Source organism: Mustela putorius, unplaced genomic scaffold, assembly GCF_011764305.1.
Source record: "Mustela putorius furo isolate JIRA1106 unplaced genomic scaffold, ASM1176430v1.1 tig00003845_pilon_pilon_pilon, whole genome shotgun sequence".
NCBI classification, from domain to species: Eukaryota; Metazoa; Chordata; class Mammalia; order Carnivora; family Mustelidae; genus Mustela; species Mustela putorius.
The window spans coordinates 47,280,616-47,305,829 of NW_025421998.1; the positions used below are offsets into that span (position 1 = coordinate 47,280,616).

A 25,214-nucleotide genomic window follows, 5' to 3' on the forward strand; every position below is an offset into this window, starting at 1 on the left:
CAGGGAATATAATCAATGGTATTATGAGAGCATTGTACGGTGACAGCTGATAGCTACACCACAGTGAGCACAACATAACAGATAGAGATGACAAATCACTATGCTGTACACCTGAAACCAACACAATGCTGTGTGTCAACTATACTTCAAGTAAAAAAAGAAAAAAAAAAGTCACTCAGTTTCTTTAAAGAAAATGTAATTGGTAGCATTCAGTAACGGCACCATTTATATATTCCACTACTAACTTAATTGTAAGATAACACACAGGTAGTTACTACAAAAATATGGAACAATAATTGTATTACTTAATCAAAATACAAAAAAAAAATAGAATGCTGAGTTACTAAGAAGGAAACGAAAATATACACTAGTAAGTCATAAACATTTATTAACGGATTTAGGAGGATTGACCTCTTGAGACTAAGGTTTTTTTGCTTTTTGTTTTTAAGTAAGTTATAGTCCAAATATGGGATTTGAACTCAGGACTCCTAGATTAAGAACCATGTGCTCTAACAACCCCAACTTTTAAAAAATTTTAGGAACAGTTATACTTTCTACAAATAAAATTCTACTAGTCTAGCCAATGTATAGCAATAGTTGAAGATGAAAAGATGTACCTAGTTAATCTTGCTGTACCACTTAAACACACACATAAACTTATTCTCAAGAAACCTGTTTTAAAAATGTTCAGAAAATTAGGACCTGAGTTTCTCTATTCTACCACGTAGTCTTCAGTTGTCTCACCCACTTTCCTTTAATCAGGATTTATTTTACCACAATTGAAATTATGGATCATTTTAGTAGATATGCATTTACTATAATGTACTTTTTGTGAAGGCAAATTAGTTGACATAGCTTAGAACTGGAAATAGAATATATTTTCCACATTTCAAATTAAATCCATTTGGTAAATAATATAAATGTTTTGTTTTCATTCATTTATATTAATGTAGGAGATGTACTTAACGTATGAGAATCCCAATTATTTGCCTACAAAATCTCATCATGAGATTATGAGAAAAAAATACTATACTATTTTACAGTACAATGAAAATACAATATTAATTTGTCATATAACTATTAATAGATAATTGATAATACTATACATACATGACAAAAAAGTGAGGGAGTATTGCCACAAATGTCTAAAGTCAACTGAAATACTGCTTTCTTAAAGTGTTACTGAAAAAAGCAACTATTGCAGCAAAATCCATTGTACCCTGAGCTCCAAAGCATTATTCAAGAGCAAACCCCCCACATAGGTTTATTATTAGATACAATATCAAGTTGTAGATTGCACAGTCCCCTCAATGTAAATTTTCAAGTTGTTTCTCCAAAGTTGGATGGAAAATAACTTTGCAATATCTTCCCTTTCCAAACTTTTTAAAATCTTGTTTGATGAAAAAACAGATTTTTCTTCTGTTTTAAAAATTAATATCCATTTTCTAGAGAGGCGTTTGGTGTGTCATTAAGAAGTAGATATAATGGAGTTAAGATGAATTTCCCTGAAAGCCAGGGACAGCATACAAAGAATAATTTAATTTAAGAATAGTTGATCAACATCGTATTAAAGGGATTATGAAGAAATAAAGCTGTCTCTACAAGCCGCAGACAAAATAAATGTCATTCCTCTAAAGCTACTTGTTATCTAGGACCTTCTATTCTTTTTAAACAGCTTCACTGAATGCCAAATGTTACTTTTTTTATTTCATAAGAAAAATTCTACTTCCTGTATCTGCTTGTAGCCTAAAATCTAGGAAAACATTAACCATTCACTTTTTAGAAGTCATCCTACCTTTTTTTTTAAACCACATAGATGATTTAACAATATATCTGAAACATACCAATTTGTACGCCTCCACAAAATTAAAAAAATGCTTTTTCTAACTGTGAGTTGATATGTCTTGTGCTTATCTATTTAGTTATACAAATAAATCATTCAAAACTACCAAGACCATTGTTAATCTTGTTGTTCAATAACTGTCCATAAAAATCATTATGAAATTTATATGAATATGTGAATACATAGCAAATATTTTAAATTTGTGTGTGTATACCCACATGTGCACATCATCTTATCTCAAAATGGCCAGTATTGGGAAAAAGAAAGTATCATTCCTAGCACACTACTAAGAATCATTTGAGTAAATAGTAAGACTCATAACTATCAGGTCTACATCTTTGCCTTGACCACTAAGAAGAGTAAAGCTAGAACTCAATAAACTTTCCTAACCCATTTTTCTTGCGTTTCTTAGGTTTCCATATTTATTTAGTACTAGTGCTACCATATCAGTTCTATATTGCTGTTGTTAGTCTAAGTTGCAACAAATGCAACTCAACATAACTTAGCTGCCTTTCTGGGCTTATTTTTTTTTTTCTGCACAACTGATAATTCGACTCTAATCACATGACGCTCTGCATTGTCATTCCTTGACATAGCACACCTCCTCAACCAGCCAGTTTGCTCTTTGCTAGTTTGTACTTTTTTAAAGTTCACTGGGCCTAGCACACTTGTGGTACATTCAGTAATCAGGAGAATCACATCATAAAAAAAAAAGTTGACCTATATGTCAAACTATGTTTCTTAGATATTCTATATTATTTAACTCAGGTTAGTAACAACCACCAAATTCTGTTTTCGGGGGTAGAGGGGAATTAATCAATGTCTGCAATTTCATTACCGCCATGATTTTTTCCTACTAAGAACTGTGCTTAGTTCTGGGAAGATAATTACAAAAACATAAATATTTTTACACCTGCATGTGAAAAAAAAAAAAATCAAAGGACTTAAATGATCACAATTCATCAAGAGCTTTTTTTCTCTCCTGTAACAATCCTGGGATGCTAGGGGAAGTTTCATAACTATGTTACCACTTACTATCACTGAAGTCTCTGAGGATTCACATGTGTAATTTACCCTCCATATTATTACTGCTGAAACTCAGCCAAATTCTTGGTCTCATTCCTACTGGAAAATTCTTCTGAAACGATCTGTTTTGGGCAATAACTCCTATTTTTGCATTTCTATCACCCTGGTGCGGAGCTTTGCTACTTTGTATGTCAGTAGTTTACAACTTACATACTTTGTTTTGTTTTGGAATGTTCTCCAAAAACCAAGTTTGTGACAGATGCTTAATAAATGTTTACTTACTAAGGTAACTTCACATTTTCAACTTTTCCCATGAAATAATTAAATAACTCTCCACAGTGCCAAGTTCCACAAACAATGGGTCCCTGAAGCTTTTGAAAATATGTTGATTTGTTTTGGGGGAAAATCATATATAGGAGAATTAAATCTAACCCCTAGCTTTGAGCACTGACTATCATTTTATGAGTTTTCTCATCTCGAGTGACTTGATTATAGGAGCATGTACTCAAAAACAAATTCATATTTGTGCCTTACAGTAGGACAAAATTAAATTTTCATTCCATCTAACTTGCCATAGCTCTGGGAATGCCCACTAAAGGTGGGGAAAAGCCAATAATATTTTATCCATGAAAGAAGCACACATGCAGTCTGTCAATAAAAATTCTTTATGTCTAACCCTTAAACGTATTAATCTATAAATCAAACTAACCAGAAAAAAAATCATGCCATGGTAATTCAGAAATTAACACTTCCACCTCTTTATTTCATCTGCATTCATGAATGGTAATGTAGAGTAGAACTTTTACCAGTTGCTTCATCATTCTCTTTTGCAATTACACTAATGTTCCTTCACTGAAGCTTTAAAAGACTATCACAAGTAGAACAGTTATATGACTACACATTTTACTGCATAATTTGTAAGCTGATGAAAAGTCCTTATGAAATACATTTTACCAGGTACAAAAAATCTAAAGACATATTTATTGTTTATCACATGTGGTCTATTAAAATATCTCAGAAACTAACTTTGCTTTCTTCCTATTGAATTCTTTCTGAATCTTGAATAGGTTTCAGTTTGTGGACTAAAACACCCCCCAGGTATTATGGACTATAATACCCCCCAGGTAAAGTTGAATGCAACTTTGTGTCAAAAGCCAACATCTATTTAAACATCACCACCAAAATTAATGCCACAGCTCTATAAATTGTTGTATTTCTAGTGGTCAAAAATCCAAGCTCTTATTTGATAATAATAAATGATACATTCATGGCCTCCTGTTACCAGACAGAACAAAATGTCATATAGATTCCTGATATATTGTTTTATTAAAGAACTAATGTGTATCAAGACATATCACAGCTCAAGGTAATGAATGATACTCTTACCAACAAATGACAAACAACAATGATCTATATTAATGTATTTCTAAATATTCATGACCTAAATTAAAGGATATCCTGTTTAGATGCCTGATTTGTTTCTGTTTGCTAGCCAAGTCTAATTTTGAAACAATTTAATAAGGTAAACTTTCACTCTGAGTTCCGTTAAGGAATGTGCTTAGATATATCACTTGAAAGAGACAGACTGTTTCTATCACTTCAGATGGGAGTTTTCTCCCTAAATATAAAACACTTAAATCTTCTTCCAAGCTATTTGGAGATTTCATACTTTACCTTGTCAGAACCTCCTTGCAGTCTATCTAAATATTTATGTCTTTAGAAGGTTCTAATCCAAGGGGCCAAAACTTCTCCCCCCATCTGAAATGACCTAGGGCTTATAAAATCCAAAGAATATGCCTACCATTCTAAACAGGTATGTTACTAAACAAACTTGTGAAACTCCTTCCCTTTTATCAAACAAAAACTTTCATAGTAACAGCTCCTAGAGCTGGGAAAAAAATCAGGGAAGAGTGTTCATTTTCTCCCATGGTAAATTAACCCTATGTTGAAATAATCTTACCACATAAGAATTTGTGTGCAAGCTGAAATTCTTTTAAAGCAAAATAATCCAGAAGCTTTCATGTAAGTAATAAATGACAAATGTATGCATGACCCTTGTTGTCTCTAATAATAGGATTCTTTTTTTATTTTAAATATTTTATTTTAATATTTTAAATAATACATTTACTGAATATTTATCTAGCTCATATGGCATTGCATACTCAAAATCTTTATTTAGTAATTCTAAGAATCAGAGGCATCAACTTGGTTTCTATTAAAGAAAAAAAACTACATTCCTCAGAATCTTTATGATTTAATAACTGGCAAAACATAATTTTTATTGAAGGATCAAAGTGGCAATTTTAGGGAAGTGACACTTAAACTGCCTCAGCCAGAGTATGGAAATGTGGTTCTAGCCAGAGGGTGTGCTGGTGAGTGGGGAGGTTTTATGGTAATAAAGAATTGCAACTCTGCAAAATAAACTAAGAGCTGGCTATTGTTTCTAGATGCAGCTAAAGAGAGCTAGAGTTGCTCATCATCAAGTTGGAGAAGGAAGGAGAACCAAACCATAGGAGACTTAGGTAGGGGTAAGAGGTTGAGATGGCATTCTAATTCCATAATAAGCCCCATGAGAGATTTTTACCATATGGACAGTTATATATATTACAGAGGTATAATATAAAATTACATGTATAATAGTAAAATTAATGTTCTTTTTAACAAAATGACAAAGTACCAAAATTAACAATGTCTTTAGGAGCCTCGTCTCAATCTCATAACCTAATCTACATACCAGTAAAGCTTTGTGTATAACCTCTCTGCTTATACAACCTCTTCATATATAGGGAATGCTGCCTTGCTTTTAGTTTTTATTTTTTTAAAGATATGATCATAGACTACATATTCTATAACGTAACAATCTTAAAATGTAATACAGACAATTACAACTCATTCTTTATGCTAGCCAGAGCACTGCATCATATGGAAAATATAACTGACTCAACAATACCCCTACTGATATTTGCTCTTCTTTCTCCAGTTCGATGCTATAATAAGTAATGCTGCAATATAAAAAAAAAAAATCACTACCATCTATCTTTATATTCTAGTACCTTTACTGAATAAGTAAATAATAATGATGTTGTCAGGTCAAAAATGATGGGGAATTTATATTTTCATAAGTTACAGCAACATGATTTCCAAATATCCCACACCATTTACAGAATTGCTGATAGTTGAAAGAGAGCAATCTCCTTACACCCTTGTCAATACTGGATACTATTAAATGCTTTTTTTTTTTTTTGCCAATCTGTTGTGCAAACTTTGAATTATATGGCTGTGGGTGGTGGTGGTGTGAGGTCATCATTTCATTTCAGTGACAACAACCGAGATTGGGCATCTTTTCACAGGACAGGCCATTAAAATCATTTCTATAAATTGATGGTTCTTACTCTGAATTATTTCCATGGCTCTGAAATATTTAAAATTATTTTTTGTAGATCTTTGAATATTGAAGGAACTAATCTTTACCTATGATATGCATAAAAAACATTTTCTCCCAACAAACTGCTTATGTTTGATTTTGATTAAGATACTTTTTTATAAAGTTGTTTTAAATTTCTATATAAAAAGTTGTCAAAAGAATATTCTTGGCTTTCTATAATTATTAGAATATTAAATATTCTAAATATTTTATAAAAATTCTAAACATATTCTATAATATATTAAGAGTTAAGAATGTGTGCAGAACAATTAAGTCATAAACATGGGCCTACATTAGGGAATAGGCAAAAGGATTAGTAGGTATCATTTCAATTTAGTGGCTAGGTATTATACACCAGACATAACCTAACTAGAGATTTTCTAATTTTCTAGGATTACATACCTCTGTTCAACTTCATATTTACTATCGATCAGAATAGGCTGTAACTATCTAAGAATAAACATTAACTTTAGAACTGAGTGAAATGCCAACGATCATTCTCTGAGAAAATTTTATACTATTCCTATACAAAAGAAATGACTGCAATGACTTGTATACCATAATTGAGATGCTATTATTTATTGCCTAGTACAACCTCAACTACTTTTGTATCTTTTTTAAAATGTTATTTTTTATGTAATTTTTACCCTCAATGTGGGCCTTGAGTCATGATCCTGAGAAAAGAGTCATGTGCTCTACCAACTAAGCCACCAGGTCTCCTAACCACATTAGTATCTTTTAGTAAATTAATTTTTTTATTCCTTAACTAAAAAGCTCTATAAATCTCACAACCTCTACTTCTCTTTTGAATCTTTTCTGACATTATACTAATTCCTTCACTAACTAATGAGTTGAATAAAGTCTCTGAAATGTGTCCACTTTGTATTTCTAAAGTCATTTGAGTGTAGCTGACTCACAGTGTTACATTCGTTTCAGGTGTACAATATATTGATTCCACAGATTTATACATTCTGCTTTGCTCAGCAGAGCAGGGGGAGCTCCGATTCATCACTGTACAACACCACTGTGATACCATTGATACATTCCTCACACTGTGCCTTTTATTCCCATAACTTATTCATTCCATAACTTAGTTGTAACTTTAGCAGATAGATGGTTCTTAGGCAAGTTTTCGGTGGTCTCAAATGGGAGTGATGGAAATAGAGAGCAGTGGGTTTTAGAGCTAAAAAGACAGAAACTAAATAGGAGTATATTAGAGAGTTCGAGAGAAAAAGAGGAATCATGGATGGACAGCAAGAGCAAGACTGAAATGGATAACTGATAAGCTAGTCTGAGAAGAGGGGGTTTCTGAAGGTCAGAATAGACACTAAGGTCCTAGATTCCACCCAAAGACCAAAACTTTTCTCACAACAGCAAAAAGAAAGGGGAGGAGAGTTGTTTAATAGGCTGATGAGCAGCACGGAATTTCCTGTTTCAAGGTTTTTATAACATATAATTTCTTTTTTTTAATTTTATTTTTTAAAAGATTTTATTTATTTGACAGACAGAGATCACAAGTAGTCAGAGAGGCAGGCAGAGAGAGAGGAGGAAGCAGGCTCCCCGTCGAGCAGAGAGCCCGATGCGCGGCTTGATCCCAGGACCCTGAGATCATGACCTGAGCCGCAGGCAGAGGCTTTAACCCACTGAGCCACCCAGGCGCCCCAATAACATATAATTTCTGTTAAATGTTTCTATAGGAAATATGCGCCACGGCAATCTGAGAATTCAACAGAAGGTGGTGGCTGAAGCTTTAAGAATGGGAATCTTAATTGGCACTTTTGAATTTTTAAAAACAGAGGAAAATCAATTGATAAGATCGTTGGAGTGAAGTACTTTGAATACTTGTGAATGTATACAGATAGTTCCTGGGATATGTTTTCGCCTCTCCTTTTGTCTTTGCCTACCTTCTCACTTTTCATCTTAGCTAAACTGTTATTCTATTAGGGGAAGCTTTGAGGATCCTTCATTCCACATCATGGCCCCCTGTAATAAAACTCTGTTTTGCGCAACTGGGTAGCTCAGTTGGTTAAGCTGAATCTTGATTTTGGTTCAGGTCATGATCTCAAGGTCTTGGGACTGGGCCCCATGCTGGCTCCATGCTCAATGGATAATCTGCTTGAGAGTCTCTCTTTCCCTCTGCCCTTCCCCCTTCTGTCACATGTGCTCACACACACAATCTCTCTCTAAAATAATAAATCTTAAAAAACAAAAAACTCTTCTTTTACCTTCTGTACATGGAACATGTTAAATTTGTGGGTTTTTTAATGTGTATGTATTAGATAAAGAAATAAGTACAACAAATAGTAATATATATTATATATATAACTACATATAAAAATTGTATCTAATATAATAGTATTGCATTACACAAAAGGCTCAGGGTGGTCAAAAGCACAAAGACACTGAAATTGGGATCAAGAGATGGAAGAAGCTTACAAGTGTTACAAGCTCTTGTGTGGGCAGACCAGGCCAGTGACAAAACTGAGGTGAGTCCAGGGGGCCCAGAGGACAACACCTTCCCTTAGGGACAACCAGCTGCTCCTACTTCAGGAGGCCACTGCCTGGACAGAGCACACATGCTCAGAGTCACCAGAAATGACTTCTCAAAGGAAGGCAGAAATTCAGATATCCTGATCTATAAATATTAGAAACTCCATCTTTTAGAAACCTCAGATTTGAATCTCTGAGGTCACACCATGGTCTTCCTTGGAAAGTGGGGCCAATGAAGAAAGGACACCATCAGGATTGGAGGGTACGTTCTGCATCTTGTTCTGGGCTGGTTACATGTGTGGGGGCAATCTGTGACCATTTCATGGAGCCATACACTTATTATCTGTGCGTTTTTTCTCAGATAAAAAGGTTAAAAAAAGAAATACGTATGTAATTTGTTTGTGCTGTATTAAACGTCCATCTTCCCCAAATATGAAAGCATGATGAAGGTAGGAAGACTTTATGTTTCCCTTTGGTACTTAGCATTGTGCTAGTATTTGATTAGATGAATATTAATGTGTGCTAGTGAAAACAAAATGCATAGCTACAACACAAAATATGTAGATACATGAAATATATAATAAATTCTGATTTTCCAGTTTCTTTAAGAAATATTTAAGATGGATGAATACACACACACACACACATTCACACAAAGATGGAGGTAGAAGTGACAAGAAATAGGTAAAGATAGGATCTGCACAGTTTTTCCCAAGAATCTACACTGAAAGACATATGGTTTACATTAACCACTGTCACTGTTCATACTGCTGAAAAAACTGGAGAGTTACTTTTTAGAAACCACTTAGAAGAAGAGGGGACCTGAACCTTGAGGTTTAATTGACATTTTGCCCACATAAGCAGACTCTGTATCTCTTTGAACAATACCTAACTCTGTGATATCTAATTAAGACTCTACTAAATGCTCTAGTTGGATGAGGCAGATATTAACTTAATTGTCTTTTCATTTTTAGCCCTATTCTAAATCCGATTATACCCAACAAACAAATAAATCTGTAGAGTAAGACCACCAGTTAATAAACAGATGCTCCCATTACAATCCTGTCATCTCTCACAACTAAAGCAAACTTCTCATTAATGTCATTATAGAAAAAAAGAATAGAATCTTCCTTTTGAGACAAAATTTCTTTCTAGGCCAGGGGACAACAAACTTTTTCTTCAAGAACCAGACTGTAAACGGGGCGCCTGGGTGGCTCGGTCAGTCAAGGGTCCAACTCTTGATTTCGGGTCAGGTCAGGATCTCAGGGTGGTGAGATGCAGCCTGGAACAGGCTCCCCGCTGGGCATCCAATCTGCTTAAGAAGCTCTCCCTCCCTTTGTCCCTCCCCCACACCCGCTCATGCACAGAATCTCTTTCTCTCTCTGTAAAAAAAAGAATAAAATAAAATACTACTACTACTAATAATAATAATAAAAAGAGCCAGAGAGGAATTATGTTAGGCTTTGTGAGCCAAAAGGTCTCTGTTGCAAGTACACAACTCTGCTAGTTGTAGGACAAAAGCAGCTGTAAGTAATATGTAAACAAATTACTTCAGCCATGTTCCAATAACACATTATTTACAAAAATAGGCAGGCTTCTACTTTAGGCAAACCTAGGAAAATATTTTTTAAATACAATTCTTTATTTCTCTTATATCATGATACTTATTCTTGAAACAGAATGAAACAAGAACCATTTAACCACCAAGTTTTCCTCAGTACTACATTACTATAGGAAAAAAAACAATGTTCATCTTTGAATGAGCATGGATTTTAGAGTATTCTTTACATTCACATAGTCCATAAATTATAAATAAATTGAATATAAAGCCATGTCAGACTGATCTTCTTTCTCCCTTCCCTTAGAAATTGTTCACACAGGTTTTTAAAAGGTCTGTACTTATTTTGCTCTGCTACCCAAATGTGGAGATAAATATGTTCCCTGACAGCCTGACTTTCTGAGGCAGCACTCAATTTATTATTGCTCCTAGAGCACATTTTCCAAAACCTGACAAAAACATCCCTGAAGTCTTCAGAGGGGAAAAATAAACCCTCATTTCAGGCTGTGTAAGTTACCACCAAGTATAGCAATGAATAAAATAAGAATCAATCCTGATTCAGGATTTTGGAACATCCTAAAAAGAGGCAGCTCATAATCCAAAGGCCAGGGCTCAGCAGAACTTGAAGCACAGGAAATTAGTCAGGAAACAGAAGAAATATTAAATATTATTTTTTATGTCACTTTTTTTTTCTTAAATTTTAAAGAAGGCAATTATTGGAGAGCTCCAAGTGGAACAGTATTAAGCTGGTGTTCAGTTACCTCTCCTAAAGCTGCTTCCTTCAAATTATGTATAACTGAGAAAAACAAAACAAAACTAACAACTTGGAACATAAAAGCAGAGCCATTGTTGCCAGAAGGCCCTAGTTAAATGCACTTAAAGTTCTGAGAGCAGAGAGAACAAGCACATTAGCTCTGATGGGTTTAGCAGATTGCTGACTTGAAAGCTCCTGTCCTTAAGGAAAAGATCTGGGACAGGTAACTTGATGTTTCTTGATGAGGAGTCTGTGTGGGAAGAAAAAAAGAATATCCACAGGCAACTGAGGGAATTGCCCACTCACACTGCAATCTTTTGCTCGCTAATATTGCAAAAATTATAGACACTGTACAAATAAACTCCCTATTCTCAAGGACCACCCTGCAGGAGACGCAAGAAAGCTATGTACAAGGAGCTGATAAGAGAGATGTCAAAATATATAAAAAAAATATTGCGTAGCCACACATAGGATTGGGGAGGGGTCAGGCTGGGGAAGACAGGAATATTTCCTGGGGAGAGAAAAGAGCTGGTCCTTGAAGAGATGAACAGATTTAGACAGGAAGAAATTATGTTGTGGGGAGAGACTGCCAAGAGAGGAAGGAGAAAGCCTTCTAGGCAAAAGAATGAAAGGAGTATAAAATGGCATAAAAGAGAAATAAATGGCATGCTCACGAAGTGGTTAAATGTGCCTGCGTACATAGAGGGGACATGGTGGGAGGCTCACAGAATAATAATAGAAGCTGCATTAATTGAGTGCTAGCTTGGTGCCAGGGACTGTGCTAAGAGAATTTAATGGATTTAGACTTTAAAACAACCATGTAAATGAGTTGCTATTTTTAATACGGTTTGAAAAATAGAAAATTGTGATTAAATAACTCAGCCAAAATCACACAACTAGTAAGTACTAAAGTCAGGATTTAACCCAGACAGTTCCTAATCACTGCATTCCACAGTGTGGCAGGTTAAGAAAAATCTACAGGCTTTTTTTGTTGTTGTTTGGGGGTTGTTTTCTTTTCTTTTTTTAAGAGTGAACACCAGACTAAAGTGAATCTACAGCTTATTTAGAAGGAATAGAAGAGACACTGAATTATTTTGAGAAAGGATGTGGGAACATCAGAATCTTAAATATGAAAACCGATACTTATGATAAAAAATAATATCAAGCAAGGAATGTTTAAGAAATAAAAAGACCACGTAGCAGGTTAAGAGCACAGTCGAGTGAAATTAAGGAGTCTGAAATTCCTAGTACAGGTAAAATGGAAAAGAAGGGCAAATATGAGGTAGAACAATCAGGACAGAGCAAGAGATGGAATGTGTCTGCTGATACAGAAGCTGAGAAGGGACTAGAAGAGAAAACATTTCAGGATGACTGAGTCTGGGATCCTGGGAAAAAGAAATTTTAGAGGGATGAAGATAGACTCAGTTAATATTTTTGAGGAGTCAGTGCGATATATAGATAGTAAAGTCTAGTCGGCTGATGAAAACGGTTCACACATCCCTAATTCAACTGCATAAACTAAATCCATCAAGGCCCACAAAAGTAACAGCAAACCAGTGGCATTCTGCTCTAATTCTCTTCCAATTAATACCAAGATACTGCTTCTCTACCACAAATGCCAGAAGCTTAAGGGTCATGCTTGACTTCTCTATTCATTTCCTCCTGTACTCATATCCAGACTGTCGTAAGCACTATCAATTTCACTTCATAAATATCACTCAGATTTATCTTTCTCTCCATTTACACCTTTCCTGCTGTAATGCTGGCTAAAATTATCCCTCGCCTTTATTACTAAGACAGCCTACTAATGGCTTACCCAACTTCCACCTGGCCGACCTACTGCTCACCCCATACACAGTACGGCTGGAGCAATCTCATCAAAAGGTGATGTGGTCCATATATCCCAACCTCCCTTTAATCATTATGACCAATGCTCTAAGGTTAAAGATTAAAAAGGCTCATGCCACCTGATTCCTTTTTAAATTCAGATATCTCTACTCCAACCTGTATGAACTTCTTTTCAGTCCTCAAGTTTGTCTTGCAGTAATAGTCTTTCTACAAGTTTTTCTACTTTTGCTTTATTATCTGTTTAATAACAACTCATCCTTCTGACTTCAGTTTACAATCATTTCTCATGAAGCTTTTCAAACCCTCTTGATGAGGACAAATAATACTGTTACATTTGGACCATTCATTTCAGGTGCAATTTCCAATTGATTTATATTGTTAACTGGCTTGTTTTCCCTCCACTTCAACACCAACAATTCTCACTTCAGTCTGTTTCAGTTGAACTTGTGCTCCACCATTCAACTGAAATTGCCCTTTTGCAGATGAAGAAAGACCTAACATTCGCAGTCCTGTGGTCAACCCTTGGTCATCTTTCTTTTTTTTTTTTAATTTTATTTATTTATTTGACAGAGAGAGATCACAAGCAGGCAGAGAGGCAGGCAGAGAGAGAGAAGGAAGCAGGCTGAGCAGAGAGCCCGATGCGGGGCTCGATCCCAGGACCCTGAGATCATGACCTGAGCCGAAGGCAGAGGCTTTAACCCACTGAGCCACCCAGGCGCCCCAACCCTTGGTCATCATGCTCATCCTCTTAGTAACAAGTGACATACTTCAACAGCTCTTTCTTACTGACTACTTATTTGACATCCCGGGAAGTGTACATTCTCCTGGTTTTCTCCTGCTATTAGTTCTTATTTAACCTTTGCAGACTCATCCACCCCTTCTCTAACCCACAAAATTTCGGTTTCCCCCAAGACTCAGTGTTGGACCTTCTTTTCTATCTACTCTCCATCCCTACATGATCTCTCCTGGTCCCAGGTCTATGCACAACTCTCTTATTTCTGTCTCCAACAAATTCTTTTCATTTCAGCCTCATGTATCCAACTGCCTATTTAACAACACCTCTCAGATATGTTAAAGGCATTTCAAATGTAATATGTCTATGGAAGAATAGGACATATTTAATAAATCTAAAATAGTACATTATTTAAAATAGCACCCACTCTCTATCACTTCCTTTCCTCTTGCCCTGACTTACTTTTCTTCATGGCACTTCTATATAAAATTTTATTAAATATGTGTTACTTTCTATCTCCTCCACGAAAATATAAGTTTTTTCCATGTACTCTTTTTATACTGCATTTCTGATACCTAGAACAGAACCTGGCACCAGGTAGGTACTCAAAATATATTTATTAAGTCAAATAATAAATTATTAATATAAATCACTCGCACTAAGCTATAAAATCCCTGGGGACAGAAACTATTTATGTGTTTAATTACCACTGTTTTCCAAGTGCCTGGCAAATGGTAGTCACTGAGTAATTTTTCACTGCTTGAATAAACAGAAATAACATTATAGGACTGCAATCTTACAAATAACAAAGTAGAGTTGCAAAAATGAGTGCAGCTATCAAAAATGGCAAATTTTAAAAAGCTAAAGTTAGCAAAAACTAATAAAAAGTAAATGTCATTTGATAATCAGGAAATTATTCATGAATTTTAAAACCAATTTAAGTATAGGTATATATTAATGGCAACGTATAACTGTCTAAGGAACTAGTGGGAAGCACAAAGGTCCCAAGGGTAAGCAGGACGGAGTAGGTACTATTCCTAACACCTGGGTTTCCTTTGTTCCATATGCCAGTGTTGAAATTTTCTACACGGTTATATCCATTTGGACTTCAATACCTATTTGCCCCGCCCTCAAAGAGTCTACTTCCACAGGGTATCTTAAATCCAAAAGAACTAACCATCATTATTTTTATCTCTGTGTGAATAAGGAGCCATACATCTGAAAGTTACGAGGAGACGCCATTACTTCAAATGTGGAACATTGCTATGCAGTTAAGTTTCAAGGTTGGTTACATGTAGGTAGTGTTTGAACACTCTTATTTAAATACTGGTATTAGGAAGAAAAGTAGGTAAGAGCTGGTAACTGTAATATTTCCTGGCCTGTTAGAATTTTTCTAAGCTTAATGACTTTTAAAACATTTAATAAGACTAGGAAGCTTTTACTGTGGTAGGTAAGATATGGGCAAAGGGAAACACCCTCCAACTACAGAAACCAGGAAGTACTGACGCGATGCAGGAAGTGGCCATGAATCTCTGAGCCAGCTCAGTAAAATCATTTTTAACATCATTGACTCTAAGCTGGTTAGAACAAAAAAGCTGGTTCAGGATCTAGAAATGGCAAGGATTAGGGTCATGACTCAACTATGTTTGTCTTTCACTTTGATTTACAATTATCCTGGCAAATAATCCTTGCAAAGAGTAGACACAATATTAAGAATGCAAGCGAGCAGCTCCTCCCCGAGGCTTTGTTCTATTCCACACAAGGGCATAACCAAAGTTCAGTACTACCAGAAGTCCATGCAGAGGAAGGAATACTCCCAGTCAGCACAGTACAACATGCGGCATTGTGGTCTTTTATAACCATTTGGGTGTGGGGCCACACCAGCACAACAGCCCTCTTCCTTCTGGTGACAGCCTTGCTGCACCACAGACGCACTCAAACATCTGTGTTCTATTTCTTGTGCTTCATCAAGGCAACCAAACTTCCAGCACAATCGGCTTGGCTTTGGACTACCACAAACCCCACTTGGAAAATCTTTCCCACCCGCTAAGTAGCTGGGAGAGGAAGCATATTTCGCAAATCAGTACTCAGTTTACAAACAGAAGTACAGTGGCGTCTGGCTGGCTCAGTTGGTTAAGAGTCTACCTTTGGCTCAGGTCATGATCCTGGAGTCCTGGGATTGAGCCCTGTGTCAGGCTCTCTCCTCAGCGGGGAGTCTGCTTCTCCCTCCCTTCCTGCTCCTTTCCCCCAAGCTTCCTCTCTCTATCAAATAAATAAATAAATAAAATATTCTTTGAAGAAAGAAAGAAACAGCAATGCATATCAGTTAAGAGAGAATGAGCATTCTTTGGGTAGTAATAGGTCACCAATGTTTTGTTTATCATAAAAAACTGACAAAGAAAAAAACCAAGTCCTTTACAGGAATCAACGAATTATTTGTACTTAGTCCCTTGGCAATCAAAAGCAGAAAGTAGAAGAAAAAGAGTCCTAAAATAAGAACATGAAATCCCACCCTGAACCTACAAAAACAAAAAGTGTGGGATGAATGGAATCTGGACAACATAAGGCAAAAGGAAACTTGGCCTCCAATGTCTTCAATTCAGACCTATCAAAGAAGTCTTTTCTACAAACTGAAAATCAGTTTTTCAATTTTTTTGTCCTGTTTGGCCTGGAATAAGTAACATAGAGAAATACATTAGCCTCCTTTAGTAATGGCTAAAACCAATAAAAAAGAGGAAAAATCAAACATAAATGCATTAAAAATATATCAGCTTATCAGAATCTATCCAGTCAGAAGCTCTGAGAGTGTCTCATTCTGAAAGTCATCTCTTTCCACCGTTTTCACTTCCTTATGAAGTTATTCTTTTTAATATCCCATAAATAAAATTAATTAGGGCACATACCATATTGTGTTCTTAGTAAAATGACTGAGTATACTTTTTTTTAGGTCACAGCTAACCTTACTTTTATTGCTTAGGTAAAACTATATAGAAAAGAAATATCTGAAATTCAAAAGTTATTCCAAGGACAACATAATTCTATAATTTCTTAAACTGTGCATAAGTGAAGAACACATACTTGCAAAGTAGACTAGTGTACTGCTGTGGATGAGTATAGCTTGAAACTGAGGTTTGATATAAATCATGTTTTCCCCCCTAAAAATGCTTTCATTTGTTTTATTAGTTGGTATCGGATTCTGTGGAAAGAGTGGAAGGAGGATAGGGATATATGAAAGCAAGAATCTGCGCAGGTGACACCCACTTGTGAATTATACAGAGAAATCTTGATAAAAACCTTTTATTCATTCATACTCCTTATAATAAGTATTGGTAATAAGTGTAGTAAGTATTTGGCTGAGAAAAATATTTTCTTTCTATTGTCATTGGTACATCACCACTTAAATGGGACTCTGAGAAAGTGACATAGCAGTGGGAAGATGACTAGATTATTTCCTATTCTCTCCACATATGTGACCTCTTAGCCTACTGTTTACTTACGATAAGCCCTCAAAGTCTCCATGTTGGTTCTTGTCAGATTCTGAAAATAACTCTGATCCTTCCACTTCTTTACATCCAGATTGACAACTGAATGCCGATAATCAACTCATGAAAGTCATCTCTTCACAAATGGTGTCACAAATAAAACAAATGCCTAATAGATCTAACTTAAACTGCTAATATTGTAGAAATAAAGCACCAATTACTGCATTTGGTCAAATTAAGAATAATCTCATTCTCTCCAAACAGACTAACATGATTGAATATTATTTCCAGAATAAGCGAATATATTTTTTACTACTATGTATGAAGAGGAAAACATGCTAAAGGACGGGCACTTGCTCAGAATAAATGCAAACTATACTGAAAAACGGACAGAGAGGAGGTACGAAACAGAGTATATCAGAGAACAGAGATAGTCACTTAGCGCTCTAACAGAGTAAACGGAAAGAGAAAAACAATGTTGACCCAGGGAAATGCTTTATGAGATGATTCATCACCTTCAATCAAGAAAGAGGTATTTTCAAAGTTCACTTTCACTCAGAGTTTTTTTGTTTTGTTGTTTTTTGTTTTGTTTTCTTTCCTACCTGTTTTGTGCCAGGTACTGTTGCAATCACAGAAAAGAAACAGAGAATCAGAGCACATTGAGAATTCAAGTAAAGTAAGAAAGGAACACCGACAGAAAGGATATTTTAAGTAGCTTAATGTCAAAGAAACATTGGATTGGAGGAGAATACAGTGGCAACAGGCATTCTTGAAAAGATAAAGAGGGGCCATGTTATGAAACTTTGTCTACAGGTTGGGATATGAGAAGGGGAGGCAGTGGGGAGAAAAGTGCATGTAATTGTAATATTAATAATTTTTAATTAAACTCTAAATCTAATTAAAATGTTTAAATGCCAATACCAAAAATAAAAGTAAATGGCACTAAGAGGAAGAAGGAAACAAGAGTTAAGACTTTTCTTTTCTTAAGGCAACATTAAGTACATGTGTGGCAGAGCTTAATGAGAAGACTGGTAGGGACAAGGGAAAGGTAAATAAAACATGGCACCTCATAGTATTACCAAGGTCAGACTGAGATGGGAGATCACAAATTTATTATGACACCAGTTTTCACAGTTTTGTGATTTTCAAGAGCAATGAAGTGAAAAAGCAAAACCAAACTTCTCAGTTGAGAAAGGGTAAGGATTTTGCCAGATGTTTAGTGGAAGAAAAAGAGTTCAAAGCAATGAAGATTTGGGCAAAAGAACTATTTAAGTTGCCTAGATAACAAGGAGATGGCGAATGAGTAGAGTCACAAAGAGAACAAGGTGTGTCAAGGCACCGGAGAATGGTGGGAGGTGGAAAGAACAGGTGATTAATGTTCTGTACTTCATGATCTTTAAAGAGGACATATTTCAGATATCAAGATTCAGAAAAGATTCACTGACCAATGGTTAGCATGGAATGGAGTGGAATGCCAATGAAGGTAAGGTAGTTAAGAATTTCTGTAAGCTGTTACTTCACTTGTCAACCTATGTATTTTCATCAATCATGATGATATCAGGAGATAAGATAAAGGAAAATTATCATCCAAATTTCTCCATCTGAAGAAGTAATAAAGAAGATGATGTGATACTGAGAGAGTAGGTGATGACAATATAAAAAGCAAAATGAAATAAAACAATACATCTTGGATGAGCTCTATATTTTTCAATGCCATATCAATAGCTGCTGAAAGGAATCACATATTCATGTAAACTATTTTTGTTGTAAAGATATGAACATCTACTCAAATGCAACTTACCCCAATATCACTCAGATCTTAGCAAATATCTTTGGTCAATAACTTCTCCAACCCTGTCCAAAAACTTCTAACTTTCTCCACTTTGTTCAAATTCTGCCGAGAGAATTTAAATTCCAAAATTATCCTCAATTTAGCACTACAAAGCCTATCTATCTATTCAAACTACTCTCTTCTCTCCCTCATCCCCTCTTTCTCTACGGAAGCTACTACTGCTGGTCAAAGTCAACTCATACTCTACGTTTTGGAACCTATTCAATTCCACATTTTTAGGTAATCCATCAAAAATCCCTTTACTTTGCTGTTTCTGTTTTTGTTTTTGTAACCCATGTCCTGGTGCTTGAGGATATAACTGGTAGACTAAAAGCCATGGGGTACCAAGGACGTGGTATGGAAGAGGGCTGGAGCCCTTTCTTTCTGCCTCAATACTTTATGGGGGCAGGGGCCACACACTTGACCCCCACCAAGAAAAGGAGAGTACACTTTTCTCTTTTCTCTCCTTTCTTTCTTTCTCTTTCTCTCTTTCTTTCTTTCTTGTGTGTGCATGAAACAGAGGGAGGGGCAGAGGAAGAGGGAAAAAGAGCATCTTAAGCAGGCTCCATACACAGTGCAGTGCCCCAAGCCTCAGGCTGGATCGTGACCCTGAGATCATGACTTGAACCAAAAAAAGAGCTTACACTTAAGCGACTGAGCCACCCAGACAACCCAAGTAGACCACACTTTTTAATCATTTGGACTTCTCATAGATATTTAGATATGCTTAAAAACAGCCATCTTAGAAAAGCTCCTTCAAACTTCCATTATTCTCCAGAAACAACTCTTTTTTTTTTTCAAACATCCATACACAAACTTTTTCAATGAGTCACTCCCCATCTCCCATTTCCTGAGCTCCTACTCACTCCTTAACACATTTTCACCTGGGTTTCACCCCAGTCACCATGGCAACCCATCTTTAGCTAAAAATCACCAATGATCTCCCTGTGTTCAAATCCAATGGATATTTTTCATTCCTCATCTCAACCTCTCAGCAACATCTGGCAGTGATGATTACTTTGTCATTCTTATAGGATGTTCTTCCTTAGTCTTTGGAATACCACAGATTTTTGCTATTGTTTTCCTCCCCTGTGACCACTTGTTTTCACTCTTAATATCCCAACTATTATACTATATATATACACTCAACTATATATACTCTAAAAATATTAAAATTCATTAGGATTTGTTCCTAAAATTATCTTTTTCTCACTCCACATTCTTTTCCCAGGGATTCACATCTACTTCAAAGAAAGAAATTACAGTCTGTATCCCCAAATTTATATTTTCTTCCCAGTTTGCTCTCTCATCTCTTTATTCACATGAGCCAACTAGTCACTCAAGAGTTAAGCTTGGATGAATGAAAAGAGTATGGGTTTTCAAAGGAGAGTAAAAGAATCATGATTTCTAAATACTTCCTTGTGTTTTATTGTCCCTTTTTTTTTTTTTTTACGACCTTCCCTCAAGACCCAACTCATTCTAAATTATCTGTAATGAATTTCTTATCCTCTTACTTTCAACTTTCAACAGGAAGATGTGCTTCCTGGACATCTATCTTCTAGCACTGCCCATAGCCCATGGTGTTCTAATTTATACATCTATGTGTTTTCTCCTAACCCTCAATTTTGGAGCTACTTAATGTCAGATCCAAGTTCTATTCATAATTTTCTTTCCAGAACTTAGTACTCTTATGTATGAGAGAGGCTCAAAAATTTTTAAATGAATTATTGAACGCCAATAGACTAGTAAATTGTGATGAGTTTTCCAAAGAGAGATTAATGGATGTTCCCAAAAGAAGAGCTTCTGTGATTAAATGAGGTTAGGGAAATTTGTACTAAATCCCACTCTTAGAGATTCCAAAAAAAAAGCCATGGGGTACCAAGGACCCATGGTTGCATCTGAAGAACTGTAAGAAGTCTTTAAAATAGAAAACTATTTAACTTTGTTTAATGTTTAGATAAGGAACGCTTTCTTGCCCTTTTCTTCTTTTAACACACATAATAGCATTCCTCAAACAATTATTCCTTATATCTTAATACAGTTTAGATTTTAATTCATTAGGATCAGCAAAACAAATGTTAAAGAAACAGGGTATGTGCAGAATTCTCTTTAATCAGAATGCTCCCCAAAGATAAGACATAGATGCTAATTCCTTCAATATAGCTTTGACATTTCCTAGTAGAGAAAAAAATTTGATTAATACAGTACTCCCATACTACTGACACCAAATCTTTTTTTTTTTCCTTAAAATTTTTTTATTTATTTGAGAGCGTGCACATACACAAGAGAGTTTCTAATTTTAGGAATTAGAAAACACAATCTAACCATAAAGATTATTATAGTCACATTGAAACCATTGTTTTGTTTTGTTTTGCTTCGAAAGTGTTATAACAAAGATAATACAGTTACATTAACACTAAATGTACCACCAAGCAGTTATGCAAGTAGCTTGAAGGATAAAAGCATTAATAGTTCGAAAATAAAATTTCCAAATGAAGGTCAAAAACCTCTACCACTTCACCTTCACTACGGAGTCTGATACAGTCTGGAGTACATTCAAAACACCAGGAATCCAGGGGCACCCGAGTGGCTCAGTTGGTTAAGCAACTGCCTTCGGCTCAGGTCATGATCCTGGAGTCTGGAGATCAAGTCCCATATCTGGCTCCCTGCTCAGTGGGGAGTCTGCTGCTCACTCTGACCTCTCCCCTCTCATACTCTCGCTCTCTCTCTCTCACCCTCTCTCTCTCAAATAAATAAATAAAATCTTAAAAAAGGGAAAAAAAAAAAAAGGCACCCAAACACAACAATACTCCTGCCCTGAAGAGCTGTAATGCTATGCTTTCTTCAGTGGGTGACAGGGAAGGAACCTCTATTTGCCAAACAGAAAGTTCTGACATATGGGGTGGCAAATAACATTATGTAACGAGAACGCACCCATTCTGCTAACCAGAACTCTTATTAAGAACAACAGGATAGCAAAGTGACTCATCAGCTTGTGTGCTCTTTCTCAATTCTAGTAATTTGGGACAAGTGTGGGGAAGTTACAAGTTGTTTATGTGCAACCCAAAATGACAGGCAACACAAGTTACTAAGCAACATTAAGTCCTTGCATTTTTTCTAATCTTTAAAAGCTGCCACAAACTGAATAATCCTGTAATATAAAGGTAAAGGGAAAAGCAATGTGGGAGTCATGTTTCTGACTGAATGAAATGTTTTTGCTCAATAATTCAAAAATTCTGATTCACCATGAGTTCATCTGTCTTGGTTTTTGGATTACTTCAGGTGTATAATCCTGCTCTGCTCACTGTCAACACCAGAAACTTGTTCTGTGATGAAGAAAAGGATAATGGAGGGGAGGTATGTGAAGTGTTTCTTAGGAGTCTTGAAACCGGTTTGTTCCCCAGTAAACAGGACCTCTGTTCTTCTCTGTTTCACCTCTTTGTCTCTTTCACAGCTCTTATTACAACAACAATAAATCATGTATTTGCTTCCTTGTTTGGGTGTGTCTGCTTCTGTCTGTCTGTGTCTTTTGCTGAAGTACCTTGATCACTGTATGAATTTGTCCCTTATTTTACTCTTTCCTTTCCTGAGCCTGGCACATTGCCTAAAACAAGGTAGCCCAACCCTAACTAAAGAATGAAATAAAATAAAGCACAGGATCATGGCCAGTCGTTCTGTTTCTTAAGGTAATAGTTTTACTAAGTGTGTTTATTCATAGGAACCTTAAAATTTCCCAGAAGTAGCTGACTGTTACTTAGCATCTCTCAAATACAATGCTAAGAAAGGCAGGCAAGCAAGAACTCCCCAGTCTTTCTTTTCATTAAGTAACCAGTGAAGGGATTCCTTGGTCAAAAGCCCAGGGAAAAAACATTTCCCTGCATTCTCTGTCTCAGCAGAACAAGTTGCTGAACAAACTCATCTTTTGTGCTTGAAGTTCTGTTTTCAGGTCAAGGATCCTGAAATGCTCTTCTGCAACACCTCCATTTCTCCCTCTTTTCCAGTTCATATGATTCAAAGGGAGAGTCAATCTAGGTAATAACAGATTTCCTCACATAAGTGATCATCTTTTCCCAGTCTGCATAGGTACGAATGGAGAAGAGTCGAAATAGATGAAAACTGATCAGTTTGTGTATTAAGTGGATGACAGCTGTGCCTATCTCTTAAGGTGATCAGAGGAAGAAAAATGAAAGGTCTTCCATTACGGTGATAACTAACAGGAAGAGAATTGGTAGGCCTAAGTGTTGATTTGTGCCAACCACGCTCCCCGAAGTATTTGCATGTGTTGTCTCATTTACCTTTGTTACCAGTTACCTTTTTTTTTTTTAAATAATTCAATAAAAACCTTTTGGGCAAAATGATAAATAAAGATGACCCTATAAAGAAGATGTTTACTATAACATTTAATAGAGAATGAAAACAGCTTTTACATTTTATTTAGAACATTTTCTTTGCTATTGGCACTTTACTTTTTACCTGAGAGAGCATCCTAAGTAAATAGAAAATATTAAATAGCTATTATTTTTTGAGTATTTATTGTGTTCCTTCCATTCTAAGCCTGTTACGCACATGATTAAATCATGTAATTCTATGAAGTGGGATATCATGTCCACTATCCCTGTTTTACAAAGAGAAATGCAAACCATAGAATTTAAGTTACTTGCTCAAAGTAATCGAAGTTGTAAAGATTTGAGGCCAGGCAATTTTAAGGCAAAGAATAAATGTTAACCCCTATATCACAGGGTCTAAGAAGGAGATGATGAAATTCAAATGAGCATCTGTGCATACCGAGAAATTTTATATCGATTCCATTTCTACACACCTTTAACCACAATTCCAACATCATGAATAATCAAAATATGATATAAGCCAAAATCCTATAAATAAAAAGAAATATTATAAAGGAAGGCCCAGCTATTTCACTCAGGTACTCTTATCTAAATTTGTTGATCGAACTCCAAAGGGATCTTAAATAGCTATCACACATCTCCACATCCTATCACCACTGGTCTTCCCCTGGTTATAACTGCATATGTGACAAACGATTTGTGTGGATTAGAAAGAGAATAAAGTAGAAAAAAAAGAATAGAGTTATCTGACCAATACTTTTAATGAAAATACTGTATTTAGAAAGCACTATAGATATGCCCATCCAGTTCACATTGCTATAATGTTTAAATACTTAATGAAAGAAATTTACGTATCATTAATAACTAAAATCCAAATTATCCCATAAACTGAAAATGGTTCTCTGGGGGAGAGAGAGTAGAGATTGATTTTTCCCACCATTATCCATTTTTTCATTTTTCTCCAGTGGTACTCAACTTTCCAATGTCTGTTCCTGAGATGACTCAATATTTATTAGCTATGACTAAAGCAAAATCTTCTCAGGACTTTCCCGCAAAGAAAATGAGAATTCAAGAAATAGTTTTTCGAAAGCACGATTTCACAACTTCATTCTACTGGCGGACAAAGCAAAATATCTTCAATGAACCACTTATTCCAACACTTGCTTTTTACCCCCCTCAAGATACATTAGTACCAGAAATTAGGTATCGTTATAGATTTCAATATTGTAGTCTAGAATCAGCCATCTGTCCTATTCCAAAATATTGCCTCCTATATTCTAAATATGCAGTATCACAGGGTGTGGCAAATATCTTTTGAATAATTTTATACAAATTATGAGCTCAACTAATGCAAATATACTATCTAACTAAAACCCTGTAACCTGCATTTAAAGACCATTCTGTAGTCTTTTGGGGGGTAAAGACTATGGAATCGGAATTACAGATCCCTCGGGGAACTGAAATAGAGCTTTGAATTCAGTGTTCTTTGACTTTTGCTATTGTATTAGACATAACACTCAGCACTAACATTCCAAAGTTAAATAAGGCTCGATTTCCTTCCTCAATGCAGAAAATAGATGATTTTAACCCTCTGTGGCATATTTAATAATAAAGGAAGTGCAAGTGTCAGTGGAAAAACAGAAGAGGACAGTTGGGCCGGTGGTAGACTCCAAACAGAATCCTAGAAGGTTGTGATGCCACAGCAAAAGCTTAAAGATCCATCATGAGGTGAAACACTAAAGAGTAAGGACAGAGGAATGTGGGTGTCAAGAAAGACATTACAGAGAGAGGTGTAAGAAGAGACAAATAGCATGAATTGTAGAGGCTTATAAAAAGCCAGTAAGAGTTAATAAGTAAACTTGGAGCCTTTGGTTTAAAA

The 25,214-nt window shown here is 35.7% G+C and overlaps 1 protein-coding gene and 1 non-coding gene across 6 annotated transcripts in view; both read right to left on the reverse strand.

The window, feature by feature from the left end:
* Positions 1-25,214, reverse strand: part of DGKB (diacylglycerol kinase beta) — a 697,837-nt gene that overhangs the window by 667,063 nt on the left and 5,560 nt on the right. The gene's annotated exons all lie outside the window — the stretch shown is intronic.
* LOC123387116 lies at positions 19,283-19,433 on the reverse strand. Its single transcript, XR_006601473.1, has one exon. It is a non-coding gene; the product is annotated as a small nucleolar RNA SNORA57 (small nucleolar RNA).